Source organism: Pinus tabuliformis, chromosome 3_2, assembly GCF_031772625.1.
Source record: "Pinus tabuliformis cultivar Carrire ecotype Pingquan chromosome 3_2, CPIR1, whole genome shotgun sequence".
NCBI lineage: Eukaryota > Viridiplantae > Streptophyta > Pinopsida > Pinales > Pinaceae > Pinus > Pinus tabuliformis.
The window spans coordinates 291,480,988-291,492,067 of NC_142302.1; the positions used below are offsets into that span (position 1 = coordinate 291,480,988).

An 11,080-nucleotide genomic window follows, 5' to 3' on the forward strand; every position below is an offset into this window, starting at 1 on the left:
ATGTTCATGAGGGCAAGATGATAATGAGTCACTTTATGCCAGCTATAGTACAGCCACAGTCCCCAATAGATTACATAAGGACCAATCTTGAGGTCCTTGCCAAGGACATCCACCCAATGGATCAAATCGAATTGCATAAGCAAACGGGTGAGATGGTGTATGCCTCCTTGGCAGATAAAACACTAGTGAATTACAGGCTAGAAAATAGCCTAAATAATACAACTGCCCAGCTTGAGTTGGAAAGGGCATCCTCTCAAGCAAAAGATAATAGAATCAAAGCCTTGGAGGAGATAATTATAGAACTTGGGCATGATCCCAAGGATGTTAAGGCTGTGCAAGCATTGTTGAAGTTGAGGGATGCAGACATGGCAGCCCTTAGAAAGATGGTCAAGGTCCCAACAACAATTCACCCACAAACTGAAGAAGTTGCTCAGCTAAGGCATGACCAAGATGCAGCAGCTATGCTGGTATCCCTATACAAACAACTAATCCAGACCCAAGAGAAGTTGGGAGAGTCAGAGGCTGCCTAGGCAGCATTGCAGGCAGCATTGCAGCAAAAGGAAGGAGGTCAAACCTCTCAACCTCCTCCTGAAATAATTAACCTTGAGGAAGCTCCTCAAACCACTGTTCCCCCTACTCAAAAAACATAACAGGCAGCACCATCCACCTCAGCACCAACACCAACAACAGAGCAGGCCCCAAGCCTGGACATGCAAAAATTGAGGAATGAGATTCAGGCCCTGGAAGCACAAATGTCAGAACTGAATGAGGCCAGGGAAAGCCTTGCCAAGGTTAATGAAAAGTATGATAAATCCAAGCAGAGTGTTGCTGAGAAAGGGAGAGAGATCAAAGCACTCAAGGAGAAGATAAAGGAGCTGGAAAAGGAGCTCAAACTAGACAAAGTAGTGGCTGAGCTCAAAACAGTCTTATGGGCAAATATTGGCCAGTCCATCACTGACCAATGGCAATATATTGAAACAATTCATGAGCAGATGGAGCTCATTGCAAAAGCACACAGAGAGATCCAAAGAGCTAGGGCATCTCTAGGCAATATGCCTGAAGTTTCCAATAGAATGATCAATGTGCTTAACAATAGAACAAGTGCTCAGTTGGCAACTATGGGAATCTCTAACAGGACTGAGACTATTTTGTTGATAAAGAGGGTCATAACACTAAGAAGCCTAGTGCAGACACTAGAAAGGAAGACCCAGGACATGCAGACAAAGGTCAATAGATTCATGGACAAATTTGTGGCATTGCAAAACAGAGGTCTTCCAGGCTTACTGAACAACGCAAGAAGATTGCTTTCACATGAAAACTATGCCAAGAGGGTGAACACCTTTGCCACAAATCAGATCACAGAAAAGGCCAGCACTTCAGAGGAAACAGGGCTAGTAACAGGACAAAGTCTCTACAACAGGGTAGAGAACTTATTTTTTATTATGGAAGAGATCAAGCATCTGTTTGAAGTGCCTCCCAATTTCTATAAGTACACAGAGGCAGATGAGACATTAGATGCAATTCTGAGGCATCAATTGCCCACACAGGAATCTTGGACCAAAATGATACAGCTAATACTGTAAGCTAGAGCCTGCAAATCGAGTTTTTGTTATTTATTATTCAAATTCACAAGTGATCATGCACAGGAAAACTTGGAAAGATCAGCATGCATGAAAAGGGAAGGGCTGAGCCAACTCAGCAGGACTATTCAGCCAACAAAGCACAATTGACAGCTAACAGGTAGCAGGGCCGAAAAGTTACAGCACGACAGCCATAAAGGCGCATTTTCTAGCATTAAAGCAGAACGTTCAGACCGACTCAGTGGCCTCCAAAGGTCAAAATATCTCCTGACAGACATAAAGAGCATTTATGTTGTATTAAAAGCAGTAATAACTTCTTATCTGCTGTTCTGAACAAGTTGGTGAAAACATTTATTTCTCAAATGACTCAACGCCTTAGATATTTTGTATGACCGTTTGTATATATTTCCCCCTCGCATAAGCTTGCAGGGGTTGTTGTTGATTTCTCTTCAAGAGTTTCTTATGCTGTAATTTTCCAGACTATTAATACAAAGGCTGATGGAATTTCTAAAGCTCTGCGTTATCTGAGTCTTTGTGGTGTTTTGCTGAATGATACAGGATTCCTGCGTGTTTCATGGCACAATAAGTCATCTTTAAACTCTCGTTATGTGTTTTTTGTTATCTTTTCATAACTCATTCATGCTTCTGTGTTCTATAGTTAATGGCAGAGAAAAAGAATAGTTTCAGGACTTATTAACACAATACCCTGAACTCAATCTATGCTATTATGAATGTTTTCTTCAGTTATAGTCATAAGGTGTAATTCTTAATTGCTGCACTTTCAAACTATAGCTTTCACAGTGATTGTTGCTTTCAGGAATTCAAGTTTGCTCCTGTGCAACATATCTTCTTTCTTACACACCAGCTTAGTGGAAAATTCTTAATTGCTTTTCACTGGTTGAACTCACCTCATAATCACAATTTCAGAACTGTTCCATGAGATATACTAATGGCCCTGCAGTATCAGCAACTCAACTCAATACTTCAGACAACTTATAGCCACAGACTCCATTGCCCAATGGACTAATATTGCCTGAGAACTTACACCTTAGATGCAGAAGACATCCTTCAACCAAAATATAAAACAAAACCCTGAACATCATAGCTAGCCTAAAAAACTATCAAAACAGAGACAAATCATAAAGAGAGAGCCCTCTCTGATTACAGTTTGGCTAGAAGCTGTAATCCAAAGATTGGTTAGTGGTTACCCCGGCCGTATTCCCTTGGGAGTCAAAGGGAACAACCTGGGTGTTAACAGATCCTTCACTGGTTTACTATCTTGAATACTAAACCTCTACAATATGTAGAAAATCCTGTAGATTCATAAGCTCATGTAATCTTCTAAAACAAGAGACAATAATCTACTTCTACTCTTTACAGAGGAAGCCCATAAACATTGAGCAAACAATAATCAATAGAGGAAGAGAATCAAAGGCACATAACACAATAAATATCTAGGGAAAGCCACAACTCAAAACCCCACTATTTGTTTTATATTAATCCGGGAAATCAATATGAAATTACAATACTTGTTCTCTCTAGAACAATCCCAACACTCAAAAAATTCAATCTCCAACTCATAAGAAAACATAAGGCCAAATATTAGCCAATTCACAAGCTCTCCAAATCTCTATTCCAATGTGTAATTCCTATGAAGAATAACTTGTATTTAAAGCGAAATAAAACCTCTAAAAATAGCGCAATCCCTTAAGGATCAGTTCCTGATTACATGCACTATCAGCGCAACTCAGAAAAATCTAAAACAAATAGTACAGTTTCCCTGCACTCTAGTGTCAACTGGGTCTTTCTCAGAATCGACATGCATGAGTTTCTGATGGTGGAATATTCAGTTAACTAGAGTAGCACTAATTAGGTCACTAGTGTCCCAACTGACTGTTTACTCAATATTAGTTCCTGAAACTGATTGGAAGTAATTTAACTGGACTTAACTCAATAAACTAAGTTAACTAATTACAACTCATTCATAACTCATCCTTAACTCCTATTAGTTAGGGAGAACATATAGATGTCTTCTAAAAGACTTACAATTAGAATTTCCTAAATTAATTAAGTTAATTAAACTTAATTAATTATTTTCAAATTGCTATGAGAAAAGAATTCTATTTTAATTCACAATTTAATTCAAGGACAAAATAAACTGGAATTTGTTGTTTCCATTTCTCAACACTCCCTCTCAATAAGAAATGGATTATCCACTACCCCGATCCTTTCTCTGTGAAACTCAAATTTACATTTTGGCGATGCCTTTGTCAAGATGTCATCATCTTACTCCTCCGTGGGAATGTAATCTAACAACATGATATACTTGAATACACAATCTCTGAAATGATGATACCATATATCTATATGCTTGGACTAATCATGAAAAACTGGATTTTCAAGGAGTTTGATACAACTTTGATTATCACAGTAAATCATTGTTGGATCCATCTGCTGACCAAACAAACCAACCAGGATCTTCTTCATCTAGATAGCCTCACATGCTACTTGACCTGCAGCCACGTACTCTGCCTCTACCAAATTGAGTGCAACTAATCTCTGTTTCCTGTTGTACCAAGAAATTGCAGCTAACCCAATACTAAAGATCCCTCATGATGTGATTTTCCTATCAGATGGACTCCCCACCCAATCTGCATCAGTGAAGCCTTGAAGCTTCACTCCCTTTGTCCACCTGTACCACAACCCAAACTGAGTAGTGATTATGAGGTATCTCAATACACGGTTTTCTTCCTTCCAATACATCTTAGTAGGCCTAACCATCGCTTCACTAAGCTAGTTAACTTCATAACACATATATGTTCATGTGTTCACCAAATACATGAGTGAACCGACAAGCTGCCTGTAAACAGTAGCTTCCACTACTTCTCCTGAAGTAGCATCCTCCTTCCTCTAGTTACTAGCTAGAGGAGTCTCCATGGGTTCACTGCTCTCCATGAAAAATCTCCTGAGTATCTCATTGGCATACTTGCCTGGAGAAACAAAAAACTCCCCATCTCCTTACCATACCTCCATGCCAAGAAATTAATGCATGAGCCCCATGTCTTTCATCTCAAACTGTCTTTCAAGGTCCTCCTTTCAATACTTGATGATCTTGTCATCACCTATGAGTATGAGATCATCTACATAATGTACAATGATCAAAAGCTCACCTTCCACCACTATGTTATATAGGTTCGCATCTGCTTCACTCTTCGTGAATCCCAACCCAGTGAAGTATTTATCTATCCCGGTGTACCAAGCATGGGGTGCTTGCTTTAGCCAATACAATGCTCTCTTGAGTCGACACACATGTGACTCATGGTCTAAGGTTTCGAAACCTTCTGGCTTCTCTCTGTACACTTCTTCCTCAATCACGCCATTGAGGAAGGTAGTCTTCACATCCATCTGATGGATACTCCAACCCATTTGTGCAGATAGTTCCAAAATAGGTCTTTTTATCACTGAAAATTCTAATGCCAAAATTTCAAAACCGCTCACATTAGTTTGATGCGCATAAAGCCTTTTTGTAGTTTCGCAGCGCAACATGTTTTTGGCTGCGCTACGAAATTGGGGAATTGTTCGAATCCATAGCCAATATTTCACAGCTGTCTCCTATGGATTCTGTGGGAATATCTGACTCAACCTGTCACAGTGCTGGATCTTATCATCAATATACAAATAATACTGCTGTGTTTCATTCTCAAGGTTTTTCCTATAATCCCACTACATTGGCCGAAGTTCTGGTATCCAGTGGAGGTCAATATCCTAGCATGCCTATTGTACAGAGTTCTGCTTCCCTCCAGAAATCCGCATCTAGTGAGAATCTCACAGGGGAACATACATCAGGTTACCTAAATTTTCCGTCATCAGATTGTCAGAGAAGGAAACATTACTGTGGAATTGCCAAAACCAAAGGCCCCCGTTGTCTAAACTGGAAAAGAGGGAGTTGGAAACACTGAAAAGGCGCTTGGAAGAAGTGGCGGTGTTTATGTTCCTCCTTTCAAGCTGGCGCAAATGATGAAAGATTTACAAGATAAAAGCAGCTTGGAATATCAGCGTATGTCTTGGGATGCTCTTCGTAAAACTATCATGGGCTTGTAAACAAAGTGAACGCATCAAACATTAAAAGCATTATTCCAGCTTAGATGCCTTTCCGCTAGCTGGCAGAAGCATTACAGCACGGTTGTCTGAGCTTGACATTATAGCAAAACAAGTGGAAGCAGGGGAAGTCTGGTTCTCTAAGTTGCATTGTATGTGGTAGGAATTCAAAGGATTTTATTGATACTCACAGCCTTGTTATGCATGCGTATTATTCTCAAGAGGCTGATCGGAGGTTCCGTGCCTTCATCCCCAATCTAGTTTTCGAGCAATCTGTCATGCCGCCTCTGATATGGGTTTATACAAAAAATCGCCATGAAAAGGAAAGGGCGTGGCACATTTGATCTCGGCTCATGTGCAGACAGAGGGTTGTTTGAGGGGTTTTACATTTGTTAGGTTTAGAGAAAAGGATTTAGGGTTACGTTGTGTAGAGCAAGGGGTAAATGAGGCTGCAGTGAATGAAGAAGGAAGTGGGGAAGCTGAAGTCGAAGTTGGAGGCGGTGGTATAAAAGGTGGGGGTAGCATTATGGAAGGCGATCACTTGAAACTAGTGATTGCATGTGCCGTCTGCGGCACGCTGTTCCCAGTGCTGAGTGCCCTCTCCGTTGCTTTACTATTTGCTATCAATTGGCGAACCTGGAGAATACACAGCTGGGTTTTTGCTAGGAAATGGCCATCATTCCTTCAAGGTCCGCAGTTGAGTGCTGTCTCGGGATTTTTATCACTTATAGCTTTGGCTGTTGTACTTTCACCAATAGTTGTGGTAATTGCTTGGGGCACTAAGTTGATGATTATTTTAGATCGAGATATAATTGGGCTGGCAGTTATCATGGCTAGCACGGCTCTGCATTTTATGCTATCATGCTTTGGTGGAGAACTCAGTCGCAGATTTCACGGACTGTTGCAATACTTCTGCTTTTGGCCATTTCATTACTTTGTGGATACGAAATTTCAGCTGTTTATGTAACAACAGGCAGGAATGTATATTCAGCATCTGGGTTTTTCTTTGGTGTTTCGGCAATAGCTCTAGCAATCAACATGCATTTTATATGCAGAATGGTTTTTCATGGAGCAGGCCTAGATGTAGATGAGTATGTCCGGAGGTCCTATAAGTTTGCTTATGTGGATGGTATTGAAGTTGGTCCGGTTGCCTGTTTACCAGAGCCTCCAATTCTTAATGATTCTTTAATACGGAAGCCAAACAGAACTTCTCACTTGGGTGGTCTATACTTTGGGTCTCTGGTTGTACTTCTTGTATATTCCATTCTATATGGTTTGACTACCCAGAAGGCACGCTGGTTCGGAGGAATAACATCATTGACTGTTGTGTTCTGGATTCAAATGTGGGAGCATGTTTATTTGGCTTTGAGCTTCTCAAAAGTCGAATTGTTGTTTTGTTTGTGGCTGGAATATACAGAGTTTTCTTAATATGCTTTGGAGTACATTATTGGTATCTTGGTCATTGCATTAGCTATATAGTGGTGGCTTCAGTATTGTTAGGAGCAGCTGTTACTCGTCATTTATCTGTTGTGAGTCCATCAACTGCAAGGAGAGATGCTTTGGAGAGCACCGTGATTCGTCTGAGGGAGGGATCTAGGAGGAAAAGCCCTGAAAGTTCTTCAAGTTTCTCTGAAGGCTGCGAATCAAGTGCAAAGCGTAGCAGTAGTGTTGAAGCTGCTCAAATTGGAACTGCCATTGAGGCTATCTGTACCAGTAACGTTCGAGGTCAAAGTGATAGTGATGAGGTGAACATGAAAGGTGCCACACAGTGAGAGCAGATGTGATTATTGGAACCTTCTGATGTCTCAGTGCACGAAGAATCTGAGTTAGCATTCTCAACATTTATGAGTACCTTGGCAAACCAAATAGGTTTATGTTTTCAAGAGCGGATGCGTTCTTGCAACTCTGTTTATACAGGGGAAAACAACTTGTCTTCACACACAAGGATTCTTGATGAAATTGCTCAACATTTACTTGGTGATTCTATGCTATCAGCATCGTTTGATGAGCAATCTTTTGTGATAAAGGTCTCCATGAATGATGCAGAAGAAGTGAGTAACATTAGTTGACCGACTACTGCCCTCCAACCTGCAGGCAATACACAGAATCGAATGTTGAATAGCTGGTAGTATTTGACAAAAGGTTTCTCCTAGGAAGTCTCTCTCATCCACACAATGAATGAAATGCATTAGTTTAGAGATTTTTCTGCTGAAAAATTTCATTCAACTGTCATGTCATCCGCTCCAGGTTTTGCAAGAATTTCAAGCATGAATGTTGTGATCATCGATAAGTTATTTGTGAGCAAGGTGGGAGCAGTAGCAATCACAGTTTAAGTTATATATGTTCTCGCCTGGCTGCTGACTGTACAACATGGTTATTAATAAGGAGTTTGGGTGGATTTAAGTGCCTAGCATTAGCATTGGACTCTTTTCTCTGGAAATCATACGATTCAAAGTTGTGTTCTTCGCGGTCTGGAATCTATTGAAGTGGCTGTAAGAAAAGGTGCTTTGCAGTGAAAGGTTCCAGGTTGGCAGGTACTCTGCTTGCAGAGAAATCTGGGCATGCTGTTTGAGTTTTATAGGAAAAGCTATTGACATTGAAGCCTGGCAGCTGAACAGGATTACTTGCAAGTTGTTATTCATTTGTTGAGGAAAATGTGAACAATCAGCTGAAAGAGAAATATGGGGAGAAGATGGCAAGAATGCAGAGAAGTGATGAGGCTGTGTATGATGAATTTTTTTTCATATGCCTGTCCTAAATTTATTACTCCTTCAGTACCAAACTATGATGAAGCTCTTGTAAAAAATAACCAGAATGCATATAGGCATCAGTTGAAGCTGTTCTTATCAGAAGTTATGACATACAAGCATAAGACTCATGCAATTGATCATGATGGAGGAATTATATCAAATGCAGATGTTGACTTTTATATTGATGAGGATATCGTTCATATTGTTGAATCAAAGCCTTCAAAGCTATACGCTGATAACTTTATGCATCACATTAGCAAGTGTGAAGAGATTATTAGTGATTTGGACAGAGTAAGCTTGAATAAGATGGTTGCTGTTTTTGCATTATGAAAATGCCAGCTGTAATGAGGTTAAACATCCAAATTTTGTAATTAGAGAAGAGCAGTCTTAAGCCATGAACAGTGGCGATCATTTAGCTATGAAATTACACAGCAGTTTCGTAGCGCGCTACGAAACTGCTGTAGCTATATGTTTCAATTCCATTGATCAATTATGATTGATAAAGCGGCAAATCTTTTTGAAGATTTTGTCATCACACAGATACATGAAAGCGGTGGACAGCACATCAAGGACGTGGCACTCCATCTTGGGTAATTAAAGGATAAAGAACATGGCTAATTACTTCCGAATATCTTTGAGGAAAACAAAGGCATAAAAATAGGGACAGTTTCCTGTTTCTCAGCAGAGGTAAAAGGATACGACATTAAAGGGCAGCAAGCAGCTACAAACATCCATCACAGCCACCGCCAGAAGGGAAGCAGGTGTCAAAGAACGAAGTTCATTGTAATTAAAGCCATCAAGCATGTAATATGGAGTTAGAGTCCTACTTGATTTAGATCTCTTAAAACTCCAGTCAACAGTCAGTTGTATTTATTAGTTAGTTTAAAGTGTTAGTAGGTGTCATCATAGGTAGTTATCGAGCTCCCCTCATGCTGGAGGAGGAAGCTCGAATCAGCTAGAATAAGCACTCTATATATAGCTGAAACAACAAAGTAATAAGGGTTGGAGATTTTATAAAACAGAGTACTGTTTTGGCTTATGTAGAAAGACAGAGTTCAGTAATATAATAGAACTGCTTTTCTTCTCAGGATTCATAAAGTGTTTTTATGTTCAAGATGTATGGTTTTGCTTTATCCCTGATCTATTTTACAATTGCATAAATGTGTAATCACTCAGAATTCACTTATGCTGCTCTGATTTCCTGTACACATTCATGAACTGTGGTTTTATAAGAGATGTGTTTTGAACATTTAAATGCCACATGCCCTGACTTCTATGTAAAGGCTGTATCATTATTTTCTGAAGTTTTATTGACTCCATAGGCCCAATGGAAACTTGTGTAATGTTTGTCCAACCTTCATATTTATCACTGTTATTTCACAAGAGTTAGCCCTCTTAATTTTTAATCAAAATCAATAACCTTTTGAGAGAGCCCTCTCAGGCTAAGGAGGCTAAACCTTAGTCAAAAGATTGGTTTGAAACAGTTACTTGAAGTCTTCCTGGTCAGCAGCCTTCCAGGGTCTGATTTTGAGATAACAGAAGGTTTAACATTTGAACAAGTCATTAATATGATTTTTGGTAATGTTCGTAATCCACAAGCTAATCCAACAGGTGGTTATTATCTGCGTGGGGGGCAACCGTTATATCCTCCGCCTTGAGGATAGTTGTTTGGTAGACCTTACCGTATAGCTGGGAGGAAACCCACACCGAAAACTAGTTTAATTATGTTCAAATGCCTCAAACCAGTTCTGGTTAGCCTGTTATGCATCAAAGCAGCCAATGCCAACATTTTTGACTTCACGAATGGAGACTAAGATGTCGCCTAGTTGAAGTTTACATTTCATACCAGATTTTGGCCGAACAGTTCATAAAGTCACTTTTACCAATAATAACTGAAGATGTGGCCAAAGGGGGTGTTGTAACTAAAGAGCAAGTAATTTCTCGTGCTCAATATGTCGATCTTTTTTATACTCAGTCTGGTATTTTGTATGAAAAGATCCTAGATTTACCCCGATCTACTAAAAGTAATCCACCTCTTCTAGGATCACATGTTGTAGATGGATTGATTGGTTCTCTGAGCCAAAAATCTAAGAACAAAAAGAAAAATTCTAAGAATGTTCATGTTTCAGCTCTATCTAATTCACCTGACAAAGATCCTTCTCCTGAAACTACATCTGAAATCAATGTTGTAGATTCACCTATTGGCAAGGGTAAGTCATCCAGAAATAAGAAAAAGGGAATAGGAAAAACTAAACAATACAACAACTCTAAGGAGAAATCAATCAAGAATGAACCCTTTGAAGAAAAGAGGAAACCATGATATCCTTTCTTGATTTTTGAGGAAGATAATTACACTAAGGAGTGCCCTCATCGGGTCGAAGTTTCCAAATTTGTCAAAAGTTCACCCACACCTATTGTTTGAAGGATCCTTTTCCTCAAGACAGTAAAATTGTCTCTCACAACCAATCCTCCTCATCCCTGTCAGCAGATATCATGATGATGTCTTCTAGAGTTATGGTAGCAATGAGATCCAAAGATTATGCGTGAAAGAGTCTTGTTGAAATTGGAGATGACTCAAGTTCACTTGGTGAAACTTCCACATCTACTCCTCCTACTTTTGAACCATTACATATTGGAAAACCAAATCCTTAT

At 39.7% G+C, this 11,080-nt stretch overlaps 1 pseudogene; it reads left to right on the plus strand.

Annotated features, from left to right (window-relative positions):
* The first annotated feature begins 5,945 nt into the window (after positions 1–5,945).
* On the plus strand, positions 5,946–8,758 carry LOC149180749 (calpain-type cysteine protease DEK1 pseudogene; annotated as a pseudogene).
* The last annotated feature ends 2,322 nt before the right edge of the window (positions 8,759–11,080 follow it).